The following is a 19465-nucleotide window of genomic DNA, read 5'->3' on the forward strand; positions in this document are numbered from 1 at the left end:
GGCGAGCACCAGCGCTGCGTGGAACACCATCAAAACCCACAAAAAACAATGCAGGATTCGCCAGGTCTGTGATGGACACTCGCATGCTGACAAGCTGCAGCCGTACTTAAACACTACACCCTCCCACACACACACACTGATCGGGACCGAAAAGATGGGACAGGTTGTGCTGGAGCACCCGTACAGCTGATGGGTCGGCTGGGGCAGAGGGCACCAAGGAGGGTGCCTCGGGGGTCATCTATACGACCCAGGGCACCAAGTTTAAAGCGGGCTGGCAGCGACATGCGCAGCCGCATGGCTCCCTCGCCAGCTGCGGTAATGGTGTTGCGTATCCATCCACCCCGATTCCACAGCCCGCCTCCAGGACATCCTCCACTATTCCCACTTTCCTTGGCAGAAACCCCCCCCCCAGCGAGCAGCACTGCTGTCTGCGAAGTATGGCGGTGCTGGACACTGTCCATAGGCCCTCTCTCAGCAGCCACCACGCCAAGTTCATGATCTGCGAGAGCACACGTGGACCGCGCCATCGGGAACTCAGCCCATCAGAGGCGGAGCATCGCAGGTGGGTCTGCTAATGATATGCGAATGGGATTTTAACTACACCGTTTTCAAGGAGGTGGAGCATCGCGATTCAGCGCCAAACCGACGCCTGCCGCGATTTCGGCGTCAGGAGCTATTCTCCGCCCGATCACACTCCCCGATTTCGGAATCAACTAATGGAGAATCCTGCCCGTGGGATTTAAGGAAGATCTTAAAGAAGCAGTAGAAGGTGGAGAAACAGAGGGGTTTTATAGGGAATTCCAAAGCTAGATGGCTCGGTGCACTAAATGATTTGGAGGACAAGCAAAACACCAGAGTCAGAGACAAAAAAAATTCATGGGGAAAATGTTGCAGGCAATGCAAATTATTCCAAGAAATTACCAGCATGGGAGATTGCCATGCTAATAATTTTGTATTGTTCTTAAAAGTGCTAAATTCATATTTTATAAAGTGATTTCTCTCACCAATTAAAGAACCCACTGTGATGAACGGTTACTGCCTTATCATCATGTAAGGTGATGTCCCCTTTAAGACCGGGCTTGGAACCCTGGGGACTCCACCTCTGGCTCCGCCCATCTGGGAGCCATACATAAAGGCCTGCCTCATGGTCTGTATAGCAGTCAGCTCTCGTCCATAGCTGTAGCATAGTTATTAGTCTAATAAAGCCTTCTTTACAGTTTAATCTCCAAGCGTCATTATTGAGGGTACCTCAATTTATTAGACTAAACTAGATTCAAGATGGACGCAGGCCTAAAACCAGAGAAGCTCAATCTGGAAGCACGAACGCCGGAGGCAAAGGAAATTTTTCAATACTGGCTGCGGTACTTCGAGGCCTACCTGGACTCCGCTGAGACTCCCATCCTGGGGCCACGCAAGCTGCGTCTACTCCACGCCCGGGTGAGTCACAGAATCTCCGCCACGCTCGAAAAGGCGACAACTTATGAGGAAGCGATTGAGTTGCTCCGCAAGCGGTTTGTCAAACCCGTCAATGAGGTGCACGCCCGGCATCTGCTCTCTACCTGCCGGCAGCGCTCGGGGGAAATCGCTCGACGAGTTTGTTGAGAAACTCACCGCGCTTGCCAGGGACTGTGACCATCAGGATGTGACATGGGAAGTCCATATGAACCTGCACATCAGGGATGCTTTCGTGTCCGGAATCCGCTCGACCTACATCCGGCAGCGGCTGCTCGAAAACGGGGCAAAAGACCTCCAGGAGATGCTAACGCTCGCCTCCTCGCTGGAGGTGGCCCGACATAACTTGGGTACGTACCCCGCGGACTCTGCCAGACCCCCCCCCCCGGACTTCCTCAGACTCACCCGTATTACAGGCCTGCGCCACGCGGCGACCCGCTCACCATGGGGGCACACCTTGCTACTTCTGCGGGCAGGGCCAGCACCCACGCCCACGCTGCCCAGCCCGCTCCGCGATCTGCAGCGACTGCGGGAAGAAAGGGCACTTTGCGAGGGTCTGCCTGGCCAGACCCAGGGGCCAGAAAAACAAAGAACAGCCGGCCCGAAAATCAGGCTCTCAGGCCCGCAGGCCTCGCAATGCTGCTGCGCACTGACCCGACACGCCCTCTTCTGACGCGTCATCAGCCTCGTGCGAATCATGGGAGCGGCCATCTGGTCGGCGGCCACCTTCTCGACCCGACACGTGCGACCGACGGCAGCGGCCATTTTACGAGTCCGACTCGGCTGACGACTCCGACTACCCGCGACTGGGTGCGATCACCCTCGATCAAACTCGGCCAAAACACCTGCAGAACTCCATGATGCAGGTCCAGGTCAACGGGCACGACACTGCATGCCTCTTCGACACCGGGAGCACGGAGAGCTTTATCCACCCTGAAACAGTAAGGCGCTGCTCCCTACGCACCCATCCCGCATCCCAAACCATAGCCCTCACATCTGGGTCCCACTCGGTACAAATCACGGGGTACTCTATTGCGGATCTCTCGATCCAGGGTGCCAAATACACCCGTTTCAAATTTTATATCCTCCCTCACCTCTGTGCCCCCCTGCTGCTCGGACTGGATTTCCAGTGCAGCCACCGAAGCCTGACACTGAAGTTCGGCGGACCCTTGCCCCCCCTCACGGTGTGCTGCCTTGCGACACTGAAAGTCGCACCCCCCTCGCTATTCGCTAACCTCACTCCCGACCGTAAGCCCGTCGCCACCAGGAGCCGGCGCTACAGTGCCCAAGATATGGCTTTTATCAAGTCAGAGGTCCAGCGTTTACCGGGAGAGGGGGTCATCGAGGCTAGCAACAGCCCTTGGAGAGTGCAAGTGGTGGTAGTCCGGTCCGGGGAGGAGAAATGGATGGTCGTGGATTATAGCCAGACCATAAACCAATTCAAGCAGTTTGATGCGTACCCCCTTCCTCGCATCGCGGAAATGGTAAATCGGATCGCCCAATACCGAGTCTTTTCCACGGTCGACCTCAAATCCGCCTACCACCAGCTCCCCATCCGACCAAAAGACCGCCCCTATACTGCCTTCGAAGCAGCCGGCCGGCTCTTCCACTTCCTCAGGGTCCCCTTTGGTGTCACAAATGGGGTCTCCGTCTTTCATAGGGCGATGGACCAAATGGTGGACCAGTACGGTTTGCGGGCTACATACCCGTACTTGGACAATGTCACCATCTGCGGCCATGATCAGCAGGACCATGACGCTAACCTCAAAAAGTTCCTCCAGATCGCCCGAGCCCTTAACCTGACCTATAACGAGGGCAAATGCGTTTTCCACACCACCCGGCTGGCCATCCTCGGCTATGTCGTGGAAGACAGGGTCCTAGGTCCCGACCCCGACCGCATGCGCCCCCTTAAGGAACTCCCTCTCCCCCGCAGCCTCAAGGCCCTCAAACGGTGCTTGGGGCTTTTCTCCTATTACGCCCAGTGGGTCCCCAAGTATGCGGACAAAGCCCGCCCACTCCTAAAGACCACCACTTTTCCCCTCTCAGCTGAGGCTCAATTGGCCTTCAACCGCATCAAGGCCGACATCATCAAGGCCGCCATGCACACGGTGGACGAAACCATCCCTTTCCAGGTAGAGAGCGATGCATCAGACATCGCCCTGGCTGCTACCCTCAATCAAGGAGGCAGACCAGTAGCGTTCTTCTCCCGAACCCTCACCGCCTCCGAGATTCGACACTTTGCAGTCGAAAAGGAGGCACAAGCCATTGTGGAGGCTGTGCGGTGCTGGAGACACTACCTTGCCGGTAGGAGGTTTACCCTCATCACCGACAACGGTCGGTCGCCTATATGTTCGATAACACGCAACGGGGCAAAATAAAAAACGATAAAATTTTGAGGTGGAGGATCGAACTCTCCACCTACTCGTACGATATCAAGTATCGTCCAGGGGAGCTCAACGAGCCCCCAGATGCCCTGTCCCGCGGCACATGCGCCAACGCGCAGGAGGACCGCCTACAAGCCATCCACAATGACCTCTGCCACCCGGGGGTTACCCGGCTCGTCCATTTCATCAAGTCCCGCAACCTACCTTACTCAACCAAGGAGGTCAAGGCCATGGTCAGGGCCTACCAGGTCTGTGCGGAGTGCAAACTGCACTTCTATCGGCCAGACAAGGTTCGGCTCGTGAAGGCCTCGGGCCCCTTTGAGCGACTGAGCGTGGACTTCAAGGGGCCCCTCCCGTCCACCAACCGTTATGCCTATTTCCTCACCGTGATCGATGAGTTCTCCCGTTTCCCATTCGCCATTCCCTGCACCAACATGACCTCAGCCACGGTGATTAAGGCACTGCACAGCATCTTCACCCTGTTCGGTTTCCCTGCTTATATCCACAGCGACCGGGGTACATCGTTCATGAGCGATGAACTGCGTCAGTATCTGCTCAGCAAAGGCATCGCCTCGAGCAGAACGACCAGCTATAACCCGCGGGGAAACGGGCAGGTGGAGAGGGAGAACGTGACCGTGTGGAATGCTGTCCTTCTGGCCCTGCGATCGAGAAATCTCCCAACCACCCGCTGGCAGGAGGTCCTACCCGATGCCCTACACTCCATTAGGTCACTCCTCTGCACGGCCACGAATGAGACCCCTCACGACCGATTGTTTCTCTTCCCCAGGAAGTCTACCTCCGGGGTCTCGCTTCCACCTTGGCTGATGGCTCCGGGACCTGTTCTTCTCCGGAGGCACGCGAGGAGCCATAAAACGGACCCCCTAGTTGAAAAGTTCCGACTGCTCCACGCCAACCCCAGTTACGCCTACGTGGCGTACTCCGACGGCAGGCAAGATATGGTTTCCCTCCGGGATCTGGCGCCCCCTGGATCCTCCACCACAGACGCCCCTTCCCGCGCCGCTCCCCTGCAGGACCCGTCGCCCCCTACAACACACCCCCTTCCGGCCCTACCACCGGTTGGTGAGCTCCTACCGTGCGCCCCCCATTGCGCCCGCCCTTTACACACCCCGCCGGCGCCGGCTCCGCTACTCCCGGCCCTGCCTAGTTCCTCTGCCCCAACCCGAAGCTCCGACCGCTGTGCTCCCGGATGTGCCCTCAACCGGGACGTCCGTGCCCGCCGCACCACCGCCCGAATTGAGGAGGTCGAGGAGGACGATCCGGCCACTGAGACGGATGGACCTATGATGGCACTTCACTCCCGCCGGACTCCTTTTTAAACAGGGGGTGAATGTGATGAACGGTTACTGCCTTATCATCATGTAAGGTGACGCCCCCTTTAAGACCGGGCTTGGAACCCTGGGGACTCCGCCTCTGGCTCCGCCCATCTGGGAGCCATACATAAAGGCCTGCCTCATGGTCTGTATAGCAGTCAGCTCTCGTCCATAGCTGTAGCATAGTTATTAGTCTAATAAAGCCTTCTTTACAGTTTAATCTCTAAGCGTCATTATTGAGGGTACCTCACCCACAATGAGCTTTTTCACCTCTCCTGTCTGAGCATTGAAATTCTCAGAAAAATGGGGAATGGTGTGCATACCTTTCAGAGAACATTTGACCAATTAATGCTGGCAGCAAAACATCAATTGCAACAGCTTATCGGAGCCCGCAAAACACACAATAGTGAGAATAGAGCGGGCACGATCTCCTTGGAAACTGTAACTGGGAGCTAGAAGTGGATAGCAAAGCAGGTCGGGGGATCGTGGAGAGCAGAGCTTACAATACTGGTGCTGGAGAAACAAGCTTTTTTACAATTCTCAAAAGTATTTATTGATAGGTTTATATTAGAAGAGTGTACAGAACCCCTGATAAATGCTAGTGGCATTATCACTACAGCATCAAATGTGAGTTGATTAATCTCCATTTCCTATTCTAGGAAAAAGGAAAGTATCCATTTTGATAGATTTTAGAGTGGTCTGCTGGAAACTGGTGGACACAATTGAGGGTATTCACTTAAAATCAAGCTCATTGTTGAAAGCATTAATTAAAACAGCATTAACAATTTATATTGGTTGTCAGTTCTACATATACACTGAAGTTAAAAATGTAGTTGAATATGTAGTTTTGCTTGAGATTAATTGTACAATGTGCAGCATTGAGTTCAGTCAAAGCTAGCTTATATCTATCTATATTACTTCTACTTTCACAGTATTTCAAAGACTATTTAAAATATGTCTATAACACAATAACTAATAGCTTGCTGATTTAAACAATGCAGGAGTGAATGGGTAAAAGTTCATGGAAACTACTTGAATTTTAGATTAACGTATTTGCACAGGAAAAGGGAAATACTTGTAAAAGCAACTTGCCCTATTTCTCTGAGCTCTACCCACCTCTGGCAATATGACAAAACTATCTTTATAAAACCACACATATAACATCTTTTTAAAATGTTAAGCCTTGGGTGGAAAATACCACTGTGTTTGAACAGAGCTACACATGATTACTTATAAAATATTTGTGGTACACCTTATTCAATCCATTAATTTAAAGCTTGCTATTTGCAACATGCAACTGAAGCTCATATGAGTCTAATTGTAGGTAAATTAAGCTCAACTTGAGTCAATTACATAGATTACATAGAACATACAGTGCAGAAGGAGGCCATTCGGCCCATCGAGTCTGCACCGACCCACATTAATCCCTCACTTCCACCTTATCCCCGCAACCCAATAACCCCTCCCAACCCTTATGGACACTACGGGTAATTTAGCATGGCCAATCCACCTAACCTGCACGTCTTTGGACTGTGGGAGGAAACCGGAGCACCCGGAGGAAACCCACGCGGACACGGGGAGAACGTGCAAACTCCGCACAGACAGTGACCCAGCGGGGAATCGAACCTGGGACCCTGGCGCTGTGAAGCCACAGTGCTAATCACTTGTGCTACCGTGCTGCCCTAATTGATAATGTGGAGCTTGAAAAACTGTCCAAAGGTGTTTTTCTTGCTGATCTAATCTCATTGCTATTTCCTGTAAAGCACTTATTAATCCTCAATGCTAAACTGCTTGGTTTGAAATGTGCCCAGAGTATATCTGCAGTTACATTTCTCCTTCCTGAAAACATTTACCTCTTCAGTAATAACCTCCATTACAGTCTGTTGAAGAGAGATAAAAATGACCTGTTGATAAATTAAATATAAACAGCAAATGCTGACAATGTTCTGTTTTTTTTTATTTCAGATTTCTACCCTCCGCAGTATTTTGCTTTGGTAGACTGACAGATGACTCCATATGGAATATTTCTGCAAAATGCATCTTACCATGAAGCACAGAACAATAGTTACCACGTTTCTCTCAATTGTAAATATTCAAATTCTAAATTGTAAAATTGCAAACTTCTGCCGTTGACACAAACTCACCTCCGTCGACAATTTAAATGATCCTTGAAGCAGCTCCTTTTGGACACAGCTCATGTGGGTCAACAATTCTACCACCGAGGGCAGTCAGAATTAAGTGTTAACCCTGGGAACTGGCTCCTGGGCACCAGTCTCCTAAAATCTGATCTAAAGAAGTGCTGATATGAAAACAGCTTTACTTTTCAACTACTCCAATCAAGGAAAGGCTCTGCAATATATAAATGTTGATTGGTTAGAATTTGTCAAGATCTCCTGCTGTTTTGGAAATCATAGGTCCCATTATGTGTCTTTTCTAACATTCATGCATAATGATACATTATGTGACAGTGATAAGTGAATCTGAGCCACTGTTAAACCCTGGCAGAGAGCTTCACAGTGGAATTGGATCATACATAATAGTATGCTACATTTCAATTGATGTGTTACCTAGCTTGTATAAGACACATTTATATTGAATACCCTAACCTCGTCGCAGCGTTTAAGTATCAAGTTTTTAATTTTAAATTGATTATTAGAAAATGTCCATTTGTTTTCTGCAGCCTTGCTGATTGGTAATCTCGTTACTGGGGTTTCTGCGGTGTTTATCAAACTTATCCTATCCCAAGGCAAATCCAAGTACTGTATTTGAAGTTGTTGGCAAGTTTCTCAAGTCAGTTGAGAGCTCATAAATTTCTGGCAAATTTCAAGCTACAGGCTATAAATTGGTTTCCACGTTTACCTAAAAAAATGGACAGTTTTACATCCAGCATGTGACAAACAATAAGAGATACAATGTTTTAAATACATGAGTTCCTATATATTAGATCAGTCACCTTGCTCACTGGGTCAGACAATTCTCTATTTTAGAATAACAAAGGTGTTATATCATGCAATGCACAAAGTGTTGTCAAGGCCACTGATTTATGGCAACCAAGTAAGTCTAAATCTATTTTATGACCAGACATTTTACTGGTATTTTGGTCATTCAATTCTGTGATTGTATGTTTTCTCATTTAAAGCATAAATGAATAGTCCAAGTATTCTATGTTTCTGTACTTGTGCATTTAAAGATTATCTTATTAGTTTTAAAGCTCCACAAGATAGACCATACATAATGGGCTGGATTCTCTGATTTTAAGATGAAGTGCTGACCGGCGTAGGAACAGTGATGTTTTACGACCAAAAAAAGTGCAAAACGGCCACCGATCCTCTGTTTGGGGGGGGGGGGGGGAGGGGGGGGGCTAGCAGGCACGCAGCGTAGAGACCCCGTCTCTCGCTGCGGATACAGCCGGAGAATTTTCCGGGTCTATGACCGCGCATGCACACAACAGCGGCCTGCAGCGACCGCGCGGTGCAACACTGTGCAGGCGGCACGCAGACCCGGCCTGCCAAATAGCGCCCTCCTTTGGCCAGGCTGTCCACCCCCGAACCACCCCCCCCACTTGTGCCCCCAGCCCCAGCCTCCCCTGCTTGCGGTTCGGCTCTCCCACCCTCGATTGTGGTGGCGCTAGACATAGTCCACAGCCGCCACGCCGACTTCCCGGAAAAAAATATCACCTGTGACCGACCCCATCGGGAACTCGGCCCATCAGGGGCGGAGCTTCGGGGGAGGGCCTCAGGTAATGTCTGACTATGCTGTTTTAGAGGGGGCGGAGCATCGCAAAGGTGGCACTGCCCCTAATATCGGCACCAATGGGGATTCTCTGGCCAATCACTGAACGCGATTTCGGCGTCGGAGACCGGAGAATCCCCCCCAAGATGTTACAAATTAGATAGGGTGGCAGAATTGAACAAGAGTGGGTAGGTAAGGATGTGGATTTTATAGCAGTTATGGGATGGTTGAGACTTTGGTAGCATTGGAGGCGTATCTTGCACGCAGTGAGTGCATCTTGCATATTTTTTTACTCAATTAGCTTTCTGCTCTTCTCACACCAATAAAATCACCGAAATCCACGTAACAGCAAGAGAATTTGACCTGCCGGTCACAGTAAATTAGTGACTCTCATCAATCGGCTGCTCTTTACTCAAATTTGGGACAGGATTCCATGGTCTAACAAAATAGGGGAAATACATTACAGGGTCCTGAAACGTAGGGTGCGATCTGCCTGAATGGAAACAAAGTCTTGTACCGAGTGCGTTTAGCTGAGTGCTGAGAAACACCATGTTATTGGACTTCCATTCGGGAAGATGCAGGGCCTCAGCGGAGAACATCCTGACTAGGCCACACTTAGTCTTGTTTTCTCACTGAGGAGCACGGCTCACTCCGGAACCCCTCAGTGTAGGAGGCGATCGGGACGCATTTATAATGGTGCCCCGATCTCTCAACCCTCTGACACAACCCCTGAACCCCCCAAAGCCCCAGCTCACTTTTAAGGGGTTCCTCAGACAAACCCCCAACCCTGCAACCCCCAAGATGGCATGTGCGCATGGTACCCCCAGGCATGATCCACAGCGTGGGAAAATGCCAGCTTGGCACCTTGGCAGTGCCCCTGGCAATGCCAGGGTTTCGGGCTGGACACCTTGGCTGTACCAGATCTCTAAGGTGAGGGGGTTAGAGCCCATCGCCTTTGGTAGATGGTGGGAGTACATATTAGAGTGAGACATAATATGCAGATTTGCCAAAAAGTGATCCGCCCACAATGGGCAGGAATCATCTCACGGAATTGCGTTAGATCTCGTGAGGCATGGCGAGCCGGGTAGATCCCGGAAGAGGATCTGCCAGCCACATTGCACCGCGCCGCCTTTTGGGCGTCTCGCAGCCGATAGATCACTCCCATAGTGTTGGAATTGAGGGAAGAAGGGAGTCACGTGGGAGAATCTGGCACCTTTTGGGCAGGGACAAAATCATAGGCGGGATTCTCTGTTTCAGAGACGAATGTTCACACCAGTACTGAAGAGGTGGACTTCTACAACTGCAAAATTGGTACTGCTCCCAGACCAATTCAACAACCGTTAATGGGCTAGAACTAGCTCCACGTGGAACACGATTGATTCCAATGACAAATGGTGGTATGGATTCCCCGTTTGGGAGACAGTTCCCACGCCGGCGTGAAAACGGTGGTGTTTTACGCCAAGAAAACTGGTGCGAAACGGCAACAATTCCCTGTTCCTGGAGGGGCTAGCAGCCAGGCAGCATGGAGCTCCCAGCTCTAGCTGCCGATAAGGCCCGGCGCATTGCCGAGACCGTGGCCGCGCATGGCGGCGGCCTGCAGCGGCCGTGCCGTGCTTCATGGTGGAAACGGTCCTGGCCCGCAAAAATAGTCTCCCCCTTCGCTCGCCCGGACCACCCACCACAGTGACTCCGGCCCCAAATAATGCCCCCCTGCCCGCGAATCGGCCCTCCCCCGACTGTGGTGACGCTGGACTGAGTCCGTAGCCGCCACTCTCTGTTCCCGACGGTGGAGACCACACTTGTCCCACGTCGTTGGGAACTCGGCCGATCGGGGACGGAGCATCGCATCGCAGGGGGGGGGGGCCTCAGGCAACGGCCGGAGGCCCTGGATGCAGCATGCGGCGTACTCCTAGAGTATGCTGTTTTTTAGGGGGCGGAGCGTCGTGAAAATGGCGCCACCCCGATTCTGGGTCAGCGGGGATTCTCCGCCCTGTCGCCGAATTCAGCGCGGGGATCGGAGAATCCGGCCCAAAGTCTGATTCATAGATTACATAGATTACATAGAACATACAGTGCAGAAGGAGGCCATTCGGCCCATCGAGTCTGCACCGACCCACATTAATCCCTCACTTCCACCTTATCCCAGCAACCCAATAACTCCTCCCAACCCTTATGGACACTACGGGTAATTTAGCATGGCCAATCCACCTAACCTGCACGTCTTTGGACTGTGGGAGGAAACCGGAGCACCCGGAGGAAACCCACGCGGACACGGGGAGAACGTGCAAACTCCGCACAGACAGTGACCCAGCGGGGAATCGAACCTGGGACCCTGGCGCTGTGAAGCCACAGTGCTAATCACTTGTGCTACCGTGCTGTAGTAGCAGGACTCGGAATTGAACCTCAGGAGGCTGACAAGCTGCAGCCACATATTAGCCACTCCACTCTCCACACACACTCATCCCAGCCAACAAGATGGCAGCAAGAAAAGCGGCATCTCGGTTCACTGATGCTCAACTCGATACCCTGTTGGACGCATGGAGGAGAGGCGGGCCACCCTGTACACTGGGTGGGAAGGAGGTTGCCACCCGCCACCGTGCACCAGGCCTGGGCGCAGGTGGCAGAGGTCATAAGCGCCATGGGCAACACCGCCAGGACCGACCTGCAGGAAAAAACTGCATAACTCCTCAGGGCAGCCAGGGTAAATAGACAGCACTGTGCTCCTGACACTAACCCCCGTCCCAAACACCCGTAACCCCACTCCTACCACCTTGAGGGAGACCGAACCCCCACCAAGCACCACATGCCAGCACCCATACCAGCTGCCATGGCTGCGTGCCCTGGCCATGAAGGCCACCAGCTATCCCCCCCCTGTGTTGCGTGCGTCCGCTGTCGAACACTGTGCGTTTTCTGTCTCCCCACCCCGCCCCAACGGGAATGGTGGCCCACAACCACCGGGAGAGTGGAAAGACTAGAGGGGAACCACCGGACCTGCAGCCCCTCACTGCAGCAGAGCAAAGGGCACTGGATCTGATCGGTGGGCCTAGAGAGAGGCCAGTCACAGAGGCGGAGGTCAGCATCGGGTGTGCAATGAGACCCCACTGTGTTGCAGTTCCCCATAGCATGTGTGTTGCCACCACCCCCACACACACACCCTCTCCACCACCCCATCCCACCACCACCCCCTCACCACTCCTCCACCACCACCCACCATCCCGACCCATGATCCAATCATGAGTCATGTCTTGTGTCTTGCAGGATCTCCTGGCAATGAGGCGGGCCCCTCTGGTGTCCCCGGCCCCCAACCACAATCCCAACCTGAACCCCAAGTGGAGAGCAGTGAGGAAGGGGACAGCGACGGGAGCACCAGCCCGGGGATGACAATGACTTCCCCTCACAACTGTGCCCAACATCCTCCACTATAACAGAGACCTCACCTCGGTGGGCACTTTATGAAGAGGCTACTGGGGCACTATCTGGTGCGCACCACACATGTGCAGCGATACAGTAGGTGGAGGTACGAACCCCCGACCGGCCGGATGGTCGGAGGGCAGCCCGATCCCAGGGACTAGCTGCCGGTCAGATGGGTTTCGGGCTTCTGGAAAGGGCGGTCCCATCTGTAGTGGAGATGCAGTCACAGAGCCAGGGACTGCATGACGGGGTGTCGGCAACCATCCAGCGCCCGCAGATGCATTCGGAGGAGTCCAACTGCATGCAGGAGCAGGAGGTGGTGCCGAACATGCATGCCACCCAGGCCAACACCACACGGGTGGCGTCTGCAGTGGAGGCTTGGGGGTGAAGGTTTCAGCCATGAGTCAGGATGTCCAAGGCCTGGGGCACTCTGTATGGGCGGTAGCCAAGCCCAGGTCAGGGCTGCCCTATTACAGGCAGCTAATTACCAGGGCCTCTTGGACATTGCAGCGATGATCCAGAACATGGCTCAGTCACAGTGGGCCATGGCTGAGGGCCTCCTTAGCATTGCCCGGGCACTGGCTGACATTGCACAGATCCAGAGGGAGTTGGCGCAGTCACTGGCTGACATGGTACAGATCCAGAAGGTGGTGGCACAGTCTTAGAGGGAGGAGTATCGAGACCCTGGTCGAGACGGGAGCAGGCCTCCAGGACCAGCAGTGCCAGATGGCGAGGGAACCTCATGGGTCAGCTTCACTCGCATCCCCGTCCATGGGGTAGCGCGGGGGCCATCAGGCAGCCCCAAGGGAGGAGGTGATGGGGCCCATGCCAGTGGCTCCCACGGAGGAGGTGCCGAAACACTACTGAGCCTCGGACTCTGTTCCTCCACTCCTTTCCCGGGCGCATCTGATGGGCAGTAGGCAGAACAGGGCAGCACCAAGCCACCTGGGACACCCTAGCTGCAGTCGGGCCCATCCAGGCCCAGTCGTCCCAGAAGCCAGGCGTCAAATGGGACCCAGGTCACAGGGTGGGTATTGCAGCAGGCCATTTCCACTCCTGATGTATTGCCTGGGGATTCACATAGGCATAGCATTCGGGCCCGTAAGGCCAGAAAGGTAGACACCAGTTAAGGGTGCAGTACATACGATACTGATAGGGGCTAGGGCACAAACCTGTATCACAGTTGTCAATAAACATATGTTCACAATGGTTCATCCTGCCTCGGTGCTCTGTCAGAAGGGTGTTAGGGATGGGATGGGCTGGGCTGGCTGCAGAGGGGAGACTAGGGGTGGGGGAGATGGACAGACGTTGGGGTGGGCATGGGCCAGGAACCCAATTCAACCAGCGCTCACCACTCCGGTGCCACACCCCCATCCCTCTCCACCCCATCCACCCTCCCCACCTCCGCCACCCCAAGGGTTTGTGTGATGGAATGGCCTCCGTGATGGCGTGGATGCACTTGTGCACCGTGCCCCACTCGGCGTTGTGGCATTAAAGTTCAGAGCGACCATCACCTTGACTGCCACTGGGAATGGGTGTCCTCCCCCATACTGTGGTGCCAGGTGCGCCACGATCGATCTGGCAGATATGTCGTACTGTCCTCCTGCTCAGTCGGAGTCTTCGACGGCATGCCCAGTCTGGCAGGCCCACGAATGAAAGGTGCTACTGGTAGACTGAAGGACTCACACGGTGCCTCCTTCCCACCTCCTCCTCGGCCTGTTGGGCGGCCATCTCCCAATCCTCACCGGCTGCCTCTTGCTCCTCTGGGCAGGTTCCACTGCTGCAGGGTCACCCTCGTGCAGCTCCAGTTCGTACAGCCTCAGTGCATCCCCCAGGGCTGCGGCGACTAGCATGAAAGGCCACCATTCCTGGGTGGGTTCCAAAGTCCATTGCCTGCAGGCGGTGAAATGCAGACATATGCCCAATAGGATCAAATAGCTTCCAGCCAGTCAGCTCATCAGCAGAATAGAACGGAATGTGAAAAACTAGAAATGCACTGGAAGAAGGTTTAGATTGGAGGTCAGGTTGCAGGAAGAAAGACAAACAGACAAGCAAATTGGTTATGCAGTAGAAGAGTGATTAGTTCTGAACAGGCTAAAACAAAGTGGACAATTTATGGTGAATTTAGCAGCTATTTGAAAACAGACAAACGCCTTGATAAAAGGAAAAAGGTTTCCTTGAGCTTGCATGAAAATATGTTCTATGTTTTTAAATTTAAAGAAAGGGATGACCAAGTCATCTATCAGATTTACACATGGCACTAGCTGTTCTGGAACCTGCAGTCAACAGCGATGAAAGGTTCTGATCATGGACCACCATCGATCTGAAACATCGGGCGGGATTCTGTGATCCTGAGGCGCGTTTCTCGACGGCGTCAACACGGCCTAAGGATCAGCAATTCTGGCCCCAACATGGCACAGGGCTACAGGGGCTGGCGCGGAAGAAAGGAGGCCCCCAGCCAGAGAGGCCGGCCCGCCGGTCTGTGGGCCCCGATCGCGGGCCAGCCACATCGGAGGCCCCCCTGGGGTCGGGAACCCCCCCCCCCACGGGAACCCCCACCCCCCCAACGCACAGGCCGCCCCCCGACCCTTCCATGCCGAGTTCCCGTCGGCTCAGAGCAGATGTGAACGGTGCCGGCAGGACACGGGTTTTTTACGACGGCCGCTCGGCCCATCGCGGGCAGAGAATCGCCGGGGGGGACCCAGTAGAGCGGCCCCCGACCGGCGCCGCACCAAACATGCTCTGCAGAGAATCACGTCCGGTCGTCGGGGCGGCATGGCGCAATTCGCGCCGGTCGCGGGATTCTCCGGACCGGCCCCGGGCTGAAAAAATCCCGCCCATCAACTCTGTTTCTCTCCATAGATGCTGCCTGACTTGCTGAGTCTCTCCAGTGGTTTCCTCCGAGTGCGCAGGAGAACACCTAGTGTCTAGACGGTACTGATGCACCGTAGAAAACGACCCATAAGGAGTGCCAAGTATTAAGGTATAGGTACCATGTAACTTATTCAAACCAGCTAAAATAGACATTCAAGACCCAAGATTGAATTTAGATCTCAATAAATTGCACCACACCCTGCTTCAAAAATATATATACAACATCATCAGCCTAAGGACACATATATAGAAATGTATATTTACTTATAGAGCGACACATAAATTCAATTTTATTACAAATCGCAATATAGGGCGGCACGGTAGCATAGTGGTCAGCACAGAAGCTTCACAACCCCAGGGTCCCAGGTTCGATTCCCGGCTTGCGTCGCTGTCTGTGTAGAGTCTGCACGTTCTCCCCGTGTCTGCGTGGGTTTCCTCCGGGTGCTCCGGTTTCTTCCCACAGTCCAAAGATGTGCAGATTAGGTGGATTGACTAAGCTAGTGTCCAAAAAAGGGTAGGTGGGGTTACGGGGACAGGTGGAGGTGTGCGCTTAGGTAGGGTGCTCTTTCCAAGCGCTGGTGCAGACTCGATGGGCCGAATGGCCTCCTTCTGCACTGCAAATTCTATGATTCTATGAATACATATTTTTCAACATGCAATCTTAGCTCCTTCAAAACACATAGGAACCTCAATTGCTCGCTAAACGTTACACATCTAAAAAGTAAAAGAGCTCAAATAATTGACGTGCAGGTTCCTCCACATTCCAGATATTTGACAATAGGAATAGCATACCAGCTGTGCCAAAAATCCCACACCACCTGCATCTTTATAGTAACACATGTTTCACTGCTTAGACTCTGAAGAGGAACTGTGGAATATTGAAGGAGGAATTAATGTTTTGCTCATCAGGCATCAAACGTTCTGGCACACGTCTGTGCTGTTCCCTTTACACAAAATTATACAGGTTAATACAATGCCGCATCCCCCATTCTCTCCACCCTCTTCGGAACTCGGCAGTAACTGAAGCAAAAACCACAGATGCATTTTAAGGAGAAACTAGATAACCTTCTATTCTTTTCACACTTTTGTTTATTTGAAGAGGGCTGGATGGAGGCGCATGTGGAGCATAAATGCCAGCATTGACCAATTGGGCTGTATGACCTGCTTTTGTGCGAGGATGGCCGGATTGACAATTCAGTGTAAATTCCATATAACTGGGTAACTCCAAAACTGACCCCGCAAATCACTCACACTGACCCCCTGACTATGTCCCAAGCCCACCTACCACCTCATCCAGCTGCCACCCCACCCTTCCCCTACCCACTTACCTCACCCAGCCTACCACCATATCCATCTACCTATCCACATTGTCCATTCACTCATTTATCCACTCACCCATTCAGCCATTCATTAACATTCAAACTGGATCTTTAAAATTACCATATTTCAGCTAGTCTTGTAAACAGAGGGGGTGTCCTGTCGTCCCCTGATACTATTCAGCTGTGGTGGGGCTCTCCAAGCGACGCTGCACTCTGCATTTCCGGGAAAGAAAGACTCGGAAGATCCCAGAAGAAAAGTGGAGCACTGACGAGTCGGAGCAGAAATCCGATTATGGTCACCAACCCTCGGAAAATCTGGGCTATTATACTTGGTCCCTTTGTCCAGGTTATTAATATAGATTGTAAATGACTGAAGTCGAAGCAATCATCCTTGCAGCACTCTACTAGTTACAGATTGTCAACTTGAAAATGTCCCTTTATCTTACTCTTCACTTCCTGTCTGTTAACCAATCCTCCATCCATGCTAATATATTGCCCCCATGTCTATGAGCCCTTATCTTGCGTTTTGACCTTAACAAATGCCTTTTGGAATATTCCATCTATTGGCTCTCCTTTATCTACCTTACCAGTAACATCCTCAAAACAAAACTCTAAAAAATGTCAAATTTATAAAAGCTTTCATAAAACCAGACTAACTCTGTCTGATCAAACTATGATTTATTTTAAGTGCACTGTCTTTGACATTTGCAGCATTATGAAGACTTATGTCAGGCTTACTAGGCTGTAATTGCATGTTTTTTCTCTCTCTCTCTTTTGATCAAGTAACAGTGTTACATTTGCTAACTTTTTATCCTCAGGGACCATTGTAGAAATAGGAATTTTCGCAAAATCATAACCAGTGCATCCAGTATCTCTGCAACTACATCTTTCAGAGCCCACGGTGTAGGACATCTGGGGCGGGATTCTCCAAGCCCGGGGCCGGGCTGGAGAATCGCCGCAATCGGCGCGAATCACACCCCGCCGCCCGGACGCGATTCTCCGCCGGCGTGGTCGGCTCGGCGCTGGTCGGGGGCCACTCTAAGCCCGCCCCCCCGGTGAAGCCGAGTGGCCGTAACAAAAAATCCCGAGTCGAGTCCTGCCGGCGCCGTTCTAACCTGTTCTTAGCCGACGGGACCTCGTCGTGGAAGGATCCGAGGGCAGCCTGTGGAGAGGGAGAGGGGGTCCAACCCCGGGGAGGGCCTCCACTGTGGCCTGGCCCACGATCGGGACCCACCGATAGGCGGGCCGGCCTCTCGGGCTGGGGGCCTCTTTTCTTCCACGCCAGCCCCTGTAGCCCTACGCCATGTTGCGTCGGGGCCGGCGCGGAGAAGGGAACCACTGCGTATGCGCACATTGGTGCCTGTACCACTGCTTATGTGCACGTTGGTGCCTGTACCACTGCGTATGCGCCGTTGGCACCTGTACCACTGCACATGCACGGACTCCGGGGCGCCTAGTTGACGCCGGGATTGGCAGCTGGAGCAGCGTGGGTCGCTCCACTGCCGTGCTGGCCCCCTGTATGGGCCAGAATTGCTGATCCTGAGGCCATGTTGACGCCGTCGGGAAACGCGACGGCGTTTACGACGGCGTCAACACTTAGCCTCAGGATCAGAGAATCCCGCCCCTGGTTCTGTGAATTTGTCAGCTTTTAGTAGCCTCCCCGCCACCCCCATCTAATACTTTTTCTTTGCTGATTTGAAATATCTCAAGTTCTTCACTCTTACTAACCCCTTGGTAGTTTGTCTCTTTACTGAGCAGACACAAACCCCCGCCGCCACGTTCAATGGCGGGGCGTGGGAGTGGGGGCGGGGGAGGGGGGGGAGAGAATTCAGCAGAAGGCCGAAAAAATCGTTTTACACTGGTGTAAATTTACAACGGGATCTTCCAATGGTGCCCGCCATGTCGGGTTGGGAAAGCTACTGGAGGCCAGCGTCAAGCTCGGTTGTATACCACTAACGGGCAGCATGGTAGCATAGTGGTTAGCACAATTGCTTCACAGCTCCAGGATTCCAGGTTCGATTCCCGGCTTGGGTCACTGTCTGTGCGGAGTCTGCACGTTCTCCCAGTGTCTGCGTGGGTTTCCTACGGGTGCTCCGGCTTCCCCCCCCAGTCCAAAGATGTGCAGGTTGGATTGGATTTGTTTATTGTCACGTGTACCGAGGTACGGTGAAAAGTATTGTTCTGCGAGCAGCTCAACAGATCATTAAGTACATGGGAAGAAAAGAAAATACATAATAGGGCAACACAACATATACAATGTAACTACATAAGCACTGGCATCGGATGAAGCATACAGGATGTAGTGTTAATGAGGTCAGTCCATAAGTGGGTCATTTAGGAGTCTGGTGACAGTGGGGAAGAAGCTGTTTTTGAGTCTGTTCGTGCGTGTTCTCAAGACTTCTGGTATCTCCTGCCCGATGGAAGAAGTTGGAAGAGTGAGTAAGCCGGGTGGGAGGGATCTTTGATTATGCTGCCCGCTTTCCCCAGGCAGCGGGAGGTGTAGATGGAGTCAATGGATGGGAGGCAGGTTCGTGTGATGGAATGGGGCATCTGGGCCACCCAGATGGACTGGGTGGATTGGCCATGCTAAAATTGCCCTTAGAGTCCCAAATTGCCCTTAGTGTTGGGTGGGGTTACTGGGTTATGGGGATAGGGTGGAGGTGTGGGTTTGTGTAGGGTGCTCTTTCCCAGAGATGGTGCAGACTCGATGGGCCGAATGGCCTCCTTCTGCACAGTAAATTCTATGATACTCTATGATCTGACTACCCACTATCTGCGGAACCAGAGGGAAAATCCGCCAGTGAGAAACACTTTTGTGGTGTGCAGAATTCTTGAACAATGCCTGGGGAATTATGCTTACATAATTCACTATGAAGGCTGACGGTAACCCTGGACCCAGGAACACCACAACAGAGGGTGTGGGTAGCATCCATATTCCATATTCGGTGACCTGCAGGGGGGT

General features: G+C 52.7%; 1 protein-coding gene and 1 long non-coding RNA gene across 9 annotated transcripts in view; one reads left to right on the plus strand and one right to left on the minus strand.

The window, feature by feature from the left end:
- LOC140386791 (rab effector Noc2-like) overlaps positions 1-19465 on the minus strand; it is a 291632-nt gene that overhangs the window by 242718 nt on the left and 29449 nt on the right. The window contains exon 1 of one of the 8 annotated variants that reach the window (XM_072469491.1): positions 7312-7543. The exons of the other annotated variants lie outside the window; for them this stretch is intronic. The gene's annotated coding sequence lies outside the window, so the exon portion shown is untranslated. Of the gene's footprint in view, positions 1-7311; positions 7544-19465 lie in introns of those variants that run through there. 8 annotated transcript variants of the gene reach the window in all.
- On the plus strand, positions 5628-8327 carry LOC140386793 (uncharacterized). The gene is made up of 2 exons (XR_011933673.1): positions 5628-5794; positions 7133-8327. It is a non-coding gene; the product is annotated as an uncharacterized lncRNA (long non-coding RNA).

This window comes from Scyliorhinus torazame, chromosome 12 (genome assembly GCF_047496885.1).
Source record: "Scyliorhinus torazame isolate Kashiwa2021f chromosome 12, sScyTor2.1, whole genome shotgun sequence".
NCBI classification, from domain to species: domain Eukaryota; kingdom Metazoa; phylum Chordata; class Chondrichthyes; order Carcharhiniformes; family Scyliorhinidae; genus Scyliorhinus; species Scyliorhinus torazame.